We start from the raw sequence: 16,529 nt of genomic DNA, 5'->3' as shown, positions 1-16,529 counted from the left end.
TCCTGACAGCATGTATTGTGCACACTGTGAGGATTCACGAGTCTGCCGTAATAAAGTGCCAAACATGGTCCACCCTTTATCCTTGGGAATCCGCTATTCGCTCCAGTGCTACTGCTCAGTCTTCGCTGATGACAGGTTGTCGGGAAGTCGTTGTTTCCGTCAGTGATCCAGTGACTGTCAGAGCAGCAGTGCTGGAGCAGGAGGCAGATTGCAGGGATGAGTATGGCTTCTTCTTTTTTTTCTTAGCATAGTTCCCCACTGTACAATTTTTTAAAAAGTCAGAAAACTGTGAAAAATGTTGGCGCTTAATGTTCACGTCACAATTGTAAATTTTCATTTTTGCAGAAATCTTTGACTTGGGCCTTTTAATGACCCCAAATTGCAAAAAAATGAGGGATTGGGCATTTGAACAGTAGACTTCTGAAAAGTGTCCCCAATGTGCAGATATCTGGTCGTGCAACCTATATATTGAAGACTGCTGGAGTTACAGATTAGCAGACTATATGTAAGTAATGTTAATATTAAGGTGTTAATGGATGTATTAGTCGGGGATGTGAATCTTTTCGAGATTTGTTTGAAACTACATGTACCTTGCCGGTGCCCACACCTTGTGTCCATGCCGTTCCTGCATCTGAGATGGATGATCGGAAAATAAACTTGGGTACAAAATGTGTCCTAATGTAAAGGCTCTGTATGACACACACTTAAAGGGGTTGTCCAGTGAAAAAAAGTAATCACTGATAAATGAAGGTCCAACTGCTGGAATCCGCAACGTTAACTTTTAACCCCATCACAATGGAGTGCACATGCTCGATTGTTGCTATATTAAATGGGTTATATGAGACTTGCCAGCTACCTGCCTGTTTTGCATGGTGGCAGTACCTCCCATCTTAGGCAGTGACTTTCCTGCTTCCTTTGGCCTTACATCAACAGAGCAGCTCTTTCTCTTCCAGTTTGCTCTGTTGATGGAGTGTGACTACAGACGTCATGCTGATTGACAGAAAAAAAGGAGCCATATTTCATCCATGCACAGGTCATCGACATGTGCATGAGTCCTTACTTGACAGCCATTGAAATCAATATTGTACCGGCAATAGAGTCTTGAATAAGAGACACCCCACGTTTTCATCCATATACCCTACTAGAACATACAGCTCGGCGTTGTCTTAACCGAACAACCCTTGTCAGACGATTTTCATCATCTTGTTAAAAATAGCTATGTACAATGGAGACAGGTGCTATCTCATGTTAAGCAATATTCACAAAAATTCAGCCGATTAGCTACAAAATAGTAACCACATTGCGGCCGTCGTGCTCTCTGCTATTGGAAACGTGCATAAAAAGAAAAACCAAACAGGTGAACTATTGGCCTCATGTATCTTGTGACCTAAAATCCCTTGGAAAGAACATTTATAAATCTCTGAAATCTTTATTTTGCAGAACAGAAAAAATACACGTTGTATCTGATTCATTAATTGTGATTTATTGAAGTCACTTTTCTTTTTTATTTGTCTTTTGGTATCCGCTGATGTTTTTTTTGTGTGCCAAGTTCATCCTTTTAAAAAAATCACAATATGGGACAAAGTGAAATTTTACTCTGGGGAATGTGACATTTTGTTAAAAATTGTATTTCATGAATTTGTCTAAAACATCTGGATGGGCAAAGTTGTCGAGGAAAAATTGAAAAAAAAAAAGACTTAAAAAAGACAGAAAACATAAAAAAGTGGCACATAACTTATAAAGAATAAGCCGCAAATAGTAAAACAGCTAAAAAGGGAGAAAATTACTCCAGAAAAGTAGAGAAGTGCCAGTGCTGAATCGGACCTGTTATGTATAACCTTGCTGTCACTTGCCATTTTTATTCATTAATTATAGGCTTAATAGCAACATAATAGTAAGGTTAGTTCGTATAGACCCCAATGTACATACTATAGAGGCACCCCATTCCAGATTTCATATCGTACCCTGTTTAGGACGATGCATGTGTGTGTGATCCTGAGCTTTCATCATGTACCACTGTAAATATACGGGACACATGGAAAGCTTCTGCCTTCTCCAACAGCCCCGAAGCCCGAGGAGAAGGCAGAAGCGCTGTAGAACAGCGTCTGTCTTCTGGATACATAGGCCCTGATTCATCATTGCTGTTTTTCCACTTTTCAAGAGTAATTTCCCATTTTTAGTGGCTTTAGTAGTCGAGTTTTATTCTATCATACGCTGTTTGTGTACACCGAGTATTGACAGAAAGCTGATAATCAGTGGTGAGGGCGTGGTTGGACTAGGAGGCACAAGACACCTAGTCCTGTAGTGAATCTCCTACTGATAAAACACAGATTTTATTAAAACAAAAACACACAGCCCAGTAAGTGATAGATTGCTGGATTCAGTGTCTCAGCCCCTACACCATGCTGCTCTCAGATTACATAGCAAGTCCTGTGGACGGATTCCCTTTAAATGATTTGTATCAAGATATGAAGACATCCACTATTCATAGGATAGTTCCTGATGTCCAGAGGTGTGATCGCTAGCATCCCAGTGATCCTGAGAACCGGGCTCAAAAATTTTAACAAACAACTCTACGTCAATATGTACAAAATTGGCAGAAAGTAGTCATGTAGGATCAAAGTACTCTTAAAGAGGTTGTTAGGTGGGGTAGGGATGTAGTTTTTGGTATCTCTGTACATCACTGGTATCTAATAAAGGTTTATTGACCTTTGCTCATTGCCATAGCAAATTATGGCAAATGTTTAGGCGGTATGTAATATCAGCTGACCACATAAGAAGAACAGCGAATGTCAAGAAACCAACTGCAGGACATAAAATAAGATATTTATGGAGATGTGGGATGATAGGTGAAAGAATAAGGTTTTGGAAAACCCCAAGTATGTATTTTTGAGTGTGGAGGGGAAGGACAGGGACTGTTGTTTCTTCTATTCATGTGATCTCTTTGGTAACTAATGAGGGGGGTTAATGATCACTTTTTATGAGAATAACGTCATTAATGAGTCATAAAAAATCCTGCTATAAAGGTCATTACAGTTTTAATGTGACCTGATAACAGAGCAGCGTAACGCAAAACAAAAACACAGAGCACATTCATCACTCACTGACCTGATGTGATTTTATAGATATATTCTACTCAAATTACCAAATCTTAAAAAATTAGAGCAATGTGGTAAAAAAACAAAACAAAACACTATTGCCGTTAAGAGTGAAAACTTTGCATTATAAATTTAATAATATGTATGAGAGTGATCCTCGTTCATAGATATCATGGAGCTGTCATTTAAAAAAAAAAAAAGGTTTGATGTGCCATAGAGACATGTGAAAAGTTTTGATTAATTGAGAGCTAGATGCTGAGACCATAGGATAAAGAGGTAGAAGCTCCTAGGAGTCTTCTCCTCTGGCAAAGAAGATTCATTTAATTTCTTTACAAATAAAATAAAAGCCAAAGCTCTTAGCTGAGCGCTGTTCTCCTCTGTTACACAAGATTTATTTTATTTATTAATAGAAGAAATACAAGCAGATTCTCTCAGTCAAGTGTTGCTCTCCTCTGTCACATATTTATTACATATGTTAATAATTAAAATTAAACAAAGTTCTTTACTATTCTTCTCTATCACAGAAGATATATTTTATGTATTTATAAATAAAATAAAAGCAGACACTCCTAGCCGAACATGTCTCTCCTCTGTCACATATTTATTTTATTTTTTTATTAGATTAAATAAAAGCAGAAGCTCTTAGCTGAATGCTGCTGTCCTCTCTCATAGATTTACTTTATTTAATTATTAATTGATTAAATAAAACAAGCTCTTAGTTGAGTGATGTGCTCCACTGTCACAGATTCATTTTATTCGTTTATTAATCTATTAAATAAAAAGCAGAATCTCTTAGCCAAACTCTGCTTACTTCTGTCACAGATTTATTTTATTAATTGAATAAAAGCAGAACCTCTGTCACAGAAAATTTAAGTTATTTATTAATCAAATAAACCCTGAAGCTCTGAGCCAAACACTGCTCTTCTCTGTCACGTAAGATTTATTTTACTTATTAATGAATAAGATAAAAGCAGAAGCTCTTAGTGGAGTGCTGCTCTCCTCATTCACAGATTTATTTTATTTATTTATTTTTATTTTTATAAAATCCAAAGCTGTTAAGGTACCGTCACATTAAGCGACGCTGCAGCGATCTAGACAACGATGCCGATCGCTGCAGCGTCGCTGTTTGGTCACACAGACAGCTCTCCAGCGACCAACGATTCCGAAATCCCCGGGTAACCAGGGTAAACATCGGGTTACTAAGCGCAGGGCCACGCTTAGTAACCCAATGTTTACCCTGGTTACCATTGTAAAAGTTAAAAAAAAAACACTACATACTTACATTCCTGTCGCGTCCCCCGGCGTCAGCTTCCCTGCTCTGTGTAAGCGCGCTTGCCGGAAAGCAGAGCGGTGACGTCACCGCTGTGCTTTGCTTTACGGCCGGCCGGCGCTGACACTGGGGGACGCAGGGAAGCTGACGCTGAGGAACGTGACTGGAATGTAAGTATGTAGTGTTTTTTTTTTAACTTTTACATTGGTAACCAGGGTAAACATCGGGTTACTAAGCGCGGCCCTGCGCTTAGTAACCCGATGTTTACCCTGGTTACCAGTGAAGACATCGCTGAATGTCTGTGGGAGATCCAGCGACGAAATAAAGTCCTGGACCTTCTCCAGCGACCAACGATCTCCCAGCAGGGGCCTGATTGTTGGTCGCTGTCACACAGAACGATTTTGTTAACGATATCGTTGCTAAGTCACAAAAAGCAACGATATCGTTAACGATATCGTTATGTGTGACGGTACCTTTAGCCAAGCACTGGTCTTCTCTGTCAGAGAAAATGTATTTTATTTATTTATTAATAGATCAGATAAAAGCAGAAGCTCTTAGCCAAGTGCTGCTCTCTTATGTCACAGAAGATAAGACCAAATAAAAAACCTGTAGAGCATGTCTACGGTGTAACAAAAGATTAGCATTCGGCTGGTCATTTCTGTTTCTCTTAATTCAATGATTGCTGGGGGTCCCAGCACCCAGACCAAAATGTTGACATGTCAAAAGGTTTCTGAAATGACACTTACACTTTAAAGGAATTTCCAGGAAAAATAAAATAAAAATGGTTAATTCTAGAGCAAGACCAAAAAGATGTTGAATTCTAAGTTTGGTAATCATTGATACCCTGTGTCAGACACTGCATTTGGCAGAACACAGTTTTGCCCTGAATATTCCTTTAAGATACAACACAGAATCCCACTTCTTTTTACACAACTAAACCAAAAGAAACGCTTTCTACATCCTTAGAGCAACACAGTAATGTGTTGAACTATATTAAAGGTGTTGTTTCCCAGAGTTGTAGCAACAAAGACAGACACGTGATAAAGCATTGTCTCACCTCATTAGGTTGTTATCACATAGTTGCATAGTTTCTAAACAATTAGGAGAAGCAATTCTAGAAAAATGATGATCAAATTCAAAAAGCCTTTACAAAAATGTGTCTATTGGGTCATTCAAACTATCATACTAAAGCCTCCCATTCTCCTTGGACGGCTGTCGGTCACCATCTTGGCCAGCAGCTCTCTTGGCCGTCTCTCCGACATGCTTGTGCTCTCTGCCTAACGCCCCGGTGTTCTCTATGAAAGTACCGCTGCTAGACATCACTGACACCAGCTTATCTCAGGGAGAACAAAAGGATCGGTCGTCGGATTTTCGGACTGCTTAGGTTTGGGCGAGGTTAGTCCAATGTGCACGGGGAGCGTAAGGCTGATTTGGTATCCTTGACTAAGCTCCGATCGAAGACTGCTCATTTTATCATCTAAAATTTCAAAGAAAAGTTGACCCTGTGCCTCAGCTTTGACTCCACTATGGTCACCTATGACATCACTATGGAATTGCAGACTAACTCCTCACATGGCTTGACTGCAGAGTCCCTCCCTATGTGTCATCCAATCTCAAACTTGCCAGTTATTTAGACTGTGTGATCTCACTGTGGTCAATCTGTGACATCATCATAGGCTGGAGGATGATGTCCCAAAGAGCAGTAAAATCACACAGTCTATTGGTTATGACAGAGTGATTGCCCATGGGTCAGAAGACGTTTGTGATAGAAAGCAGAGCCAGGCAGCAGATTAAACCGATGCTTGGATGATGTCACAACGTGCAGTGGAAGGAAAGTCTGTGACTGGACGATGATATATACTATTCAATTAATGTTGGACGCCCACAGACCTGATATTGATGACAGGTCTCTGGGATAGTTCATCAATATGATAATCCGGACCTTTTCGAAGCCCATGTTTTGTATAATGCTGTCACAAATTGCATAGAGGTCACACAAACAAAGGTTTAACATGCAAGAGTAAAGGGTTATTCGCCCCCCACCCCCCAAAAAAAAGTTATCCTCTTTCACTGAGATAAGGAATAACTTGCTGATCACTGCAGGTCCGACTGCTGGGATCAGTACTGAACCTGATATTGAGGTTCTACACAAGTGTCTCAGCTTTCTTCAATCCCACTGTTAATGAATGGATCAGAGGTTGAGCAGGTGCCCCTGCAATCCATTCAGGATGGGTCTCCGCAACCCATTCTTGGGGTTCCATTGCTGTGATCTCAGGATTGCTAGAGGTCTCAGTGGCTGGACCTCTCAGTGATCAGCAAGTTGTCTCCTATCCTGTATATCGGGGAGACTGTGATTGACTGCACTGATCTCGTCATAATATTCAAAGAGTGACCTACTACATGGACTGTGTGACCTCACTGAGGTTACACTGTGACATCATCCAGAACACTGACCATCATGCTACATAGAATGTATGACCTCACTAATCTCTAGGCTGTGTGACATCACTGCTCCCACTCTGTGATGTCACCATACATACCATCACAGTGACCAACTCTCTTCTCTTACTGTGACATCATCCAGAACACTGACCATCATGCTACATAGAATGTATGACCTCACTAATCTCTAGGCTGTGTGACATCACTGCTCCCACTCTGTGATATTGGTGCCATTTTTTATAAAGGTTTTTTTGTTTTGACACTTGGTTCTCTCTGACATCACTATCCAACCACAGATTGTGTGACATCACTGTACCAACACTGTGAGGTCACCATACATACCATCATAGTGACCTCCTCTCGTCTCTCACCGTGACATGACTATCTAACCACAGACTGTGACCTCACTGCAGCTACTCTGTGACATCATCAAATTGCAGACTGACCTATAATGTAGACTGCTCAAGATCTTAGTATAAAATAATGAATACTCCCTTACTATACAGGTAGCAGCAGTTGCCTTTGGTCTCTGTATCAGACTGATATTTATAGTAAGTAGTAATATCTAGAATTGATTTGCTCTTGCAATGGACAATTCAGAGATTTCTCAGAAAGTATGTGGACAAATGTCCTCCTTCCGTTCACGAGAAATACAATGCACCTTCCACATCTGCCATAAATATATAGTAGATGTGGTTTCCGTCAATGGTTCCCACAGCCATCTCAAGAACGGGGCCACATCACATGCTGCTGTCAGCGGAGAGGTGTTCAGAATTGCTATACACAAGAATAAGAATTCTGGCCACCTCTCCACTAACAGCGCCCCCATTCTGAATGCAAATGCAAGTACCATTGGTGAAACTAGCATCTACTAATCACTTACGCAATATTCTGTGAGTGTGCCATAAATGTACAAGATGACGATACCCCTATAAATTACACCTATGTCGAGACTGGATTCACAGCTGTTATTTTGTTGTCAACACACAGACCCAGGCAGCATGCTTCCTCCCTCAGGACAGGCACAGAACACACCACCAGACCAGCATGCTTCATCCCTCAGGACAGGCACAGAACACACTACTGGAGTCAGGCAGCATGCTTCCTCCCTCAGGACAAGCACAGAACACACCACCAGACCAGCATGCTTCCTCCCTCAGGACAAGCACAGAACACACCACCAGACCAGCATGCTTCATCCCTCAGGACAGGCACAGAACACACTACTGGAGTCAGGCAGCATGCTTCCTCCCTCAGGACAAGCACAGAACACACCACCAGACCAGCATGCTTCATCCCTCAGGACAGGCACAGAACACACTACTGGAGTCAGGCAGCATGCTTCCTCCCTCAGGACAAGCACAGAACACACCACCAGACCAGCATGCTTCCTCCCTCAGGACAAGCACAGAACACACCACCAGACCAGCATGCTTCCTCCCTCAGGACAGGCACAGAACACACCACCAGACCAGCATGCTTCATCCCTCAGGACAGGCACAGAACACACTACTGGAGTCAGGCAGCATGCTTCCTCCCTCAGGACAGGCACAAAACACACCACCAGACCAGCATGCTTCATCCCTCAGGACAGGCACAGAACACACTACTGGAGTCAGGCAGCATACATCCTCCCTCAGGACAGGCACAAAACACACCACCAGACCAGCATGCTTCATCCCTCAGGACAGGCACAGAACACACCACCAGACCAGCATGCTTCATCCCTCAGGACAGGCACAAAACACACCACCAGACCAGCATGCTTCATCCCTCAGGACAGGCACAGAACACACTACTGGAGTCAGGCAGCATACTTCCTCCCTCAGGACAGGCACAGAACACACCACCAGACCAGCATGCTTCATCCCTCAGGACAGGCACAGAACACACTACTGGAGTCAGGCAGCATGCTTCCTCCCTCAGGACAGGCACAAAACACACCACCAGACCAGCATGCTTCATCCCTCAGGACAGGCACAGAACACACTACTGGAGTCAGGCAGCATGCTTCCTCCCTTAGGACAGGCACAGAACACACCACCAGACCAGCATGCTTCCTCCCTCAGGACAGGCATAGAACACACCACCAGACCAGCATGCTTCCTCCCTCAGGACAGGCATAGAACACACCACCAGACCAGCATGCTTCCTCCCTCAGGACAAGCACAGAACACACTACTGGACAGGAGCAGCATGCTTCCTCCCTCAGGACAAGCACAGAACACACTACCAGACAGGAGCAGCATGCTTTCTCCCTCAGGACAGGCACAGAACATGCTACTGGAACCTGGCAGCATGCTTCCTCCCTCAGGACAAGCACAGAACACAGTACCGAATCAGAGCAGCATGCTTTCTCCCTCAGGACAGGTACAGAACACTACCGGACCGGAGAAGCATGCTTCCTCCCTCAAGACAAGCTCAGAGCACACTACTAGTCCGTTATGTCATTATGTCATCATGGTTGAAGACTACAAACAAACTTTGCATATCTTCTGATCTTGTCCTTATTGGGGAAAAACAAATATTTAAAAAGACATGGAAAAGTATCCAGACACCTCTGTCCTCTAAAAACTCAGCAGACAACTTTAATGTGGGGCCTTTATAGCCTGTTCAGTTCAGTCTCCAATCACCCAACATTGATATCTGGCAGTCGCTCCATCCTCCTCCTCCTCCACCTAATGAAGCTGTCTGTCAATGATGGGGAGAGGGTGAGATAAATGCTAGAACCCCATTCATACAGCAGGTCCCCCATGGAAAAGGCCAGATTAACATCTATCTGACCCCATTTTATCTCTATGACCGTGAATAGGTCTAGATCATTATCTGGCTACCGATCTGGGGTTAATTGTCTAGAAGAGGATGTAGATCACCAAACAAAGCCGCGTTCTCTCACATCGCGGCCTCCTGCTACTCAACGCCATATCCTGACTTCCGAGTCCCCTACAGTCTTGTATCACTGTCATGGTCTTTTCACTTGTTTACCCCCCATTAACATTGAACATGCCATCCAAAAAAGAGAAGAAAGCTTTTACAGCTACTAACGTCAAGCTAATTCCTGAATGTGTAGCCCTCTCCTCATCTATACCTCTCCCAGTACCAGTGCATTCCTCTGCTAAAATCCTCTGTGCTGCTTGTTTCCATTAATCCAATACAAGTTAGATAAAGCAGCAGCAAGCGTGCTCGACCATCAATGCATTCAAACATGTGATCATGTGGGTAACAGGGAAAGGGTCTTGAGATCGGTGAGGGTCCCAGTGAGGAGTTTAAGGCAAGAAGCAGACATTTGAGGTGGAAATATTCTCTTCCGGCAGGAACAAGAAGCAACCTGACGAATCCTCTCAGGGATGGAAATCTACTTACTAAGCCCAAATTCCTGCAGATATTTCCTTATAGAAATAGTTAAACATCCAGCTATGCGGATTCCTCTGATTGTTAGCTTCAATGCTTGAAATGGCTGTTCTAATGATATGTCTTCTCTCGAATATGAAACTAAGTCCATCAAGTTCAGCCTATAACCTAACATGTTAATCCAGAGGAAGATAAAGAAAACCATGGGGCAGACACAAGGACTGAAATTCAGCCCTGGCATTTGCAATCACACAGGACCATGTTGTCCCCGTTTCCAAGCACCAGATGGGATATATTACTAATATTACCCTGGATGGAGGAAAGCAAGACTTACTACAAGACCAATATTTTTAATAATGCCTGTGGCCTGCTGGGGTAAGTGATGGAGTCAGCGACTTTGTGCTCCATCACAACTCTTAACAGTATGGGTGTGTTGAGAACACTGATTCTGTTAACAACGTAGCAGACAAGGCAGCCCATGACCAGACAGGCCCTTCTGGCATTTGCCAGAATTGCCAGATGGCCAGTCCGGCCCTGGGCAGACACTAATTGCCCCATATTAAGGGAAAAAATCCTTCCTGACTCCACATCTACATACAGTAACTAGGTCTTTGAATCAAGGTCCCATCTCCAGGATCTGGTACCCATAATCTGTAATATTATATTTGCCAAGAAAAACATCCAGGCTCTTTTTGAACTTGCTTTGAGAATCAACCACTACAACATGTTGAGGCAATGAGTTCCATAGTCTCACTACTCATACGGTAAAGATCCATAGTCTTATTGCTCTTATAGTAAATAATATTTATTATTATTATTTATATAGCACCATTAATTCCATGGTGCTAATACAGAGTCTTACTGCTCATATATTAAATAATACAGAGTCTTATTGCTCATACAAAAAAGGATCCATAGTCTTTACTGCTTGTACAGTAAAGAAACCGTACAGTAAAAACTACCATCTCACTGCTCATACAAGAACGAATACAGAGTATCACTGCTCACACAGCAAAAACTAGTCTCACTACTTTTACAGTAAAGAATGCATAGTCTCACTGCTCATACAGTAAAAAGGTTCTATAGCCTCACTGCCCGTACAGTATGGAATACATATCCTCAACGCTCGTAGCAGTAAATAATCCATAGTCTCACTGCTCGTACCAGCAAAAAATCCACAGTCTCACTGCTCTTTCCAGTAAAAAAATCCATAATGTTGCTGCTCATACAGTAAAGATTCCACAATCTCACTTCATGTACAATAAAGAATCTATATCCTTATTGATCATACAGTAAGGGATACAAATCCTCACTCCATGTATCAGTAAAGAATCCATAGTCTCCCTGCTCGTACACTAAATAATCCATAGTTACCCTGCTTGTAACAGTCTCACTACTGATAACAAAAAAGAATCCAGTCTCACTACTCATAACAGTAAAGAATCCAGAGCCTCACTGCTTGTACAGTAAATAATTCAGTCTTACTACTGATAACAGTAAAGACTCTAGAGTCTCACTGCTTGTACAGTCAATAATTCAGTCTTACTACTGATAACAGTAAAGAATCCAGAGTCTCACTGCTTGTACAGTAAATAATTCAGTTTTACTACTGATAACAGTAAAGAATCCAGAGTCTCACTGCTTGTACAGTAAAGAATCTAGAGTCTCACTGCATGTACAGTAAAAAATCTAGTCTCAATGCTTGTAAGTAAAGAATCCAGAGTCTCACTGCTTGTACAGTAAAGAATCCAGAGTCTTACTGCTTGTACAGTAAAGAATCTAGAGTCTCACCGCTTGTACAGTAAAGAATCCAGAGTCTCACTGCTCGTAGAGTAAAGAATCTAGAGTCTCACTGCTTGTACAGTAATGAATACAGAGTCTCACTGCTCATACAGTAAAGAACCTAGAGTCTCACTGCTTGTACAGTAAAGAATCTAGAGTCTCACCGCTTGTACAGTAAAGAATCCAGAGTCTCACTGCTCATAGAGTAAAGAATCTAGAGTTTCACTGCTTGTACAGTAAAGAATACAGAGTCTCACTGCTCGTACAGTAAAGAACCTAGAGTCTCACTGCTTGTACAGTAAAGAATCTAAAGTATCACTGCTCGTAGAGTAAAGAATATAGTCTCACTGCTTGTACAGTAAAGAATCCAGTCTCACTGCTTGTACAGTAAAGAATTCAGTCTTACTACTGATAACAGTAAATAATCCAGAGTATCACTGCTTGTACAGAAAATAATCCAGAGTCTCACTGCTTGTACAGTAAAGAATTCAGTCTTACTACTGATAACAGTAAAGAATCCAGAGTCTCACTGCTTGTACAGTAAATAATTCAGTCTTACTACTGATAACAGTAAAGAATCCAGTCTCATTGCTTGTACAGTAAAGAATCTAGAGTCTCACTGCATGTACAGTAAAAAATCTAGTCTCAATGCTTGTAAGTAAAGAATCTAGAGTCTCACTGCTTGTAGAGTAAAGAATCCAGAGTCTCACTGCTTGTACAGTAAAGAACCTAGAGTCTAACTGCTCGTACAGTAAAGAATCTAGAGTCTCACTGCATGTACAGTAAATAATCTATAGTCTCACTGCATGTACAGTAAAGAACCTAGAGACTAAATGCTTGTACAGTAAATAATCCAGAGTCTCACTGCTTGTACAGTAAAGAACCTAGAGTCTCACTGCTTGTACAGCAAAGAATCTAGAGTCTCACTGCTCGGAGAGTAAAGAATCTAGAGTCTCACTGCTTGTACAGTAAAGAATCCAGTCTCACTGCTTGTACAGTAAATAATCCAGAGTCTCACTGCTTGTACAGTAAAGAATTCACTCTTACTACTGATAACAGTAAATAATCCAGAGTCCCACTGCTTGTACAGAAAATAATCCAGAGTCTCACTGCTTGTACAGTAAAGAATCTAGAGTCTCAATGCTTGTACAGTAAATAATTCCTACTCTCACTGCTGGTAAAACTGAAGAATCCATAGTCTCACTCCTCATACTGTAAAGAATATGTGATGATTAAACCTTCTATCCTGTAGATGTAGAGGATGCCCGCATGTCAGCGTTGTAGGCCTATGTGATGACTAGATTGGGCAATATGAATTAATGTGCCTAATCTTTTTATCCTCAGGGAAGATAAGCTACAGCTTTCTTTCCTCTCCCCATTGAAAATACGTACACGTTTGCCGAGCATGTATGTGTATGGGGCTGACACTTGTTCATCTGACCGCTGTCCAGCGTGTTTGGGCTCCCCCATCCACTGAGCGGAATCTACTCATTTATTTTACGATTTTTAAATGGCATTTATAGACTTGGAAGCACTACCAGAAAAAAAAGTATATTTTCACTTTTTTTATATTTCTCCTTTTTTTTACTAGTATAACATATAGTAATGTATCCCATCTACAAATCTGGCAATTCCTAGATGTCCTCGATACCTGCAGCCCACCCCTTGTAGAGTCCCAGATACCGCCGGGGGGGGGGGGGGGGGGCGTCTTGAAAACTTCCATATTCATGATTCAAATGACTTTCCACCTTGTGAAGTTTCTTTCAGTAAGGGACAGTCCACACTTGACTCATCTCGGTGCATTTCCAGAAACAAAGCCACACTGCAATGAATCTGGCAGCGTTTCCTTCGCCCAGTTCCTGTCCGTCATTAACCACTACCGACATATTTTTTTAATTTTTTTTCTTTTTTCTCTCGTTTTGTAAGGAAAGTGAAATTGTCAAAACGTTCCATTATGTACAGTATGTATTGGACGGGGGGACCCAGGACATCCTGTACTCAGTCTATGATGCAGCACACACGAGTTTTGCAACCCTAACATCCCGGCGAGCGCTGCCAGATATTGCACTAGTTCTAGCCCTTCCTGGGAAAGCTGGGTAGAAACAATATCACCCAGCTTTCCTGCACCACTGAAAGGCAAAACAGCCATACATTTTAAAAAAGTACATTGCACAAATCTGCATCACTTCTCCAAATAATGCTCAATACGCAAAATGTTTGCACACCCCCTTTCCAAATAAAAAACAAGAACTAAGCTCGAGATAGCCGATTTATGCAATTCGCCCAAATATTTGCTGCATAGTTTAAGCTAAAGTGGAAACTCCCTTTAAATTGTCATTGCATTGCTAATGATATATTATTTTTATATAACGGCGCTGACCTGACACTGCCTGTAGTCACTGAGTACAATCCTGATCACAGGTATCAGTGTAATCAGTATAATGGCACCGACCTGACACTGTCTATAGTCACTGAGCACAATCCTGATCACAGGTATCAGTGTAATCAGTATAACGGCGCCGACCTGACACTGTAGTCACTGAGCACAATGCTGATCACAGGTATCAGTGTAATCAGTATAACGGCGCCGACCTGACACTGTAGTCACTGAGCACAATCCTGATCACAGGTATCAGTGTAATCAGTATAACGGCGCCGACCTGACACTGTAGTCACTGAGCACAATGCTGATCACAGGTATCAGTGTAATCAGTATAACGGCACCGACCTGACACTGTCTATAGTCACTGAGCACAATCCTGATCACAGGTATCAGTGTAATCAGTATAACGGCACCGACTTGACACTGTAGTCACTGAGCACAATCCTGATCACAGGTATCAGTGTAATCAGTATAACGGCGCCGACCTGACACTGTAGTCACTGAGCACAATGCTGATCACAGGTATCAGTGTAATCAGTATAACGGCACCGACCTGACACTGTCTATAGTCACTGAGCACAATCCTGATCACAGGTATCAGTGTAATCAGTATAACGGCACCGACTTGACACTGTAGTCACTGAGCACAATCCTGATCACAGGTATCAGTGTAATCAGTATAACGGCGCCGACCTGACACTGTAGTCACTGAGCACAATGCTGATCACAGGTATCAGTGTAATCAGTATAACGGCACCGACCTGACACTGTCTATAGTCACTGAGCACAATCCTGATCACAGGTATCAGTGTAATCAGTATAACGGCACCGACTTGACACTGTAGTCACTGAGCACAATCCTGATCACAGGTATCAGTGTAATCAGTATAACGGCGCCGACCTGACACTGTAGTCACTGAGCACAATGCTGATCACAGGTATCAGTGTAATCAGTATAACGGCGCCGACCTGACACTGTCTATAGTCACTGAGCACAATCCTGATCACAGGTATCAGTGTAATCAGTATAACGGCACCGACCTGACACTGTCTATAGTCACTGAGCACAATCCTGATCACAGGTATCAGTGTAATCAGTATAACGGCGCCGACCTGACACTGCCTGTAGTCACTGAGCACAATCCTGATCACAGGTATCAGTGTAATCAGTGGGCAGCACGGTGGTGCAGTGGTTAGCATTGCAGCACTGGAGTCCTGGGTTCCAATCCCACCCAGGACAACATCTGCAAAGAGTTTGTATGTTCTCTCCGTGTTTGCGTGGGTTTCCTCCCACATTCCAAAAACATACTGATAGGGATGCTAGATTTTGAGCCCCATCGGGGACAGCGATGATAATATGTGCAAACTGTAAAACGCTGCGGAATATGTTAGCGCTATATCAAAATAAAGATTATTATTATGCTGCAAACTGAGAGACTAGTTGCTCTTACCTTTGGCTCCTTTACGGCTTGTCTGCCATCCACCTGCAAAGGGGCAGGAGTTCAGAATCGGTGGTCCCTAGAGATGCCAGGTGTTCATCTGACCCATGTCACACACATCTTGTCTAAGGAAACTGCTGTGTGTCAGTGACAGGCTGTGACAGAAGGAGGGGAGGATACCGTACACCTCTCACCCTCCCAGGGAGGATGGCCAAATGCAATGCTTCCTTGTGCAGAGGCCTGCCCTGTTATATGAGGATGGCGTGCACTTGTATAGTAGGCAAATGCATAAGTTGCAATCTCCTAAAATCTTATGGCAGCTGACGGCAAAGCAGCGCAAGTTTAATCCCCTTTTGTAAAGGGATCTGTTCCAATAATTTATATGCAAAAGGGAATCACCATAATCTTGCAGTGTAAACAGATACAGTGGGTACAGAATATATTCAGACCCCTTTATATTTTTCACTCTTTGTTTCATTGCAGCCATTTGGTAAATTCAAAAAAGTTCATTTTTTTTCTCATTAATGGACACTCTGCACCCAATCTTGTCTGAAAAAAACAGAAATGTAGAAATTTTTGCAAATTTATTAAAATAGAAAAACTGAAATATCACATGGTCATAAGTATTCAGACCCTTTGCTCAGTATTGAGTAGAAGCACCTTTTGAGCTAGTACAGCCATGAGTCTTCTTGGGAATGATGCAACAAGTTTTTTACACCTGGATTTAGGGAAGCCTTTCTTCCTTGCAGATCCTCTCCAGTTCC

The 16,529-nt window shown here is 42.3% G+C and overlaps 1 protein-coding gene across 1 annotated transcript in view; it reads right to left on the bottom strand.

Annotated features, from left to right (window-relative positions):
- PIK3R5 (phosphoinositide-3-kinase regulatory subunit 5) overlaps window positions 1–15,914 on the bottom strand; it is a 123,220-nt gene extending 107,306 nt beyond the window's left edge. The window contains exon 1 of the mRNA XM_069750641.1: window positions 15,778–15,914. The gene's annotated coding sequence lies outside the window, so the exon portion shown is untranslated. The remainder of the gene's footprint in view (window positions 1–15,777) is intronic.
- Window positions 15,915–16,529: the final 615 nt, after the last annotated feature.

This window comes from Ranitomeya imitator, chromosome 2 (assembly GCF_032444005.1).
Source record: "Ranitomeya imitator isolate aRanImi1 chromosome 2, aRanImi1.pri, whole genome shotgun sequence".
NCBI lineage: Eukaryota > Metazoa > Chordata > Amphibia > Anura > Dendrobatidae > Ranitomeya > Ranitomeya imitator.
Note: the sequence above shows the minus strand (reverse complement) of the source record. Positions and strands in the feature narration are given on the sequence as shown.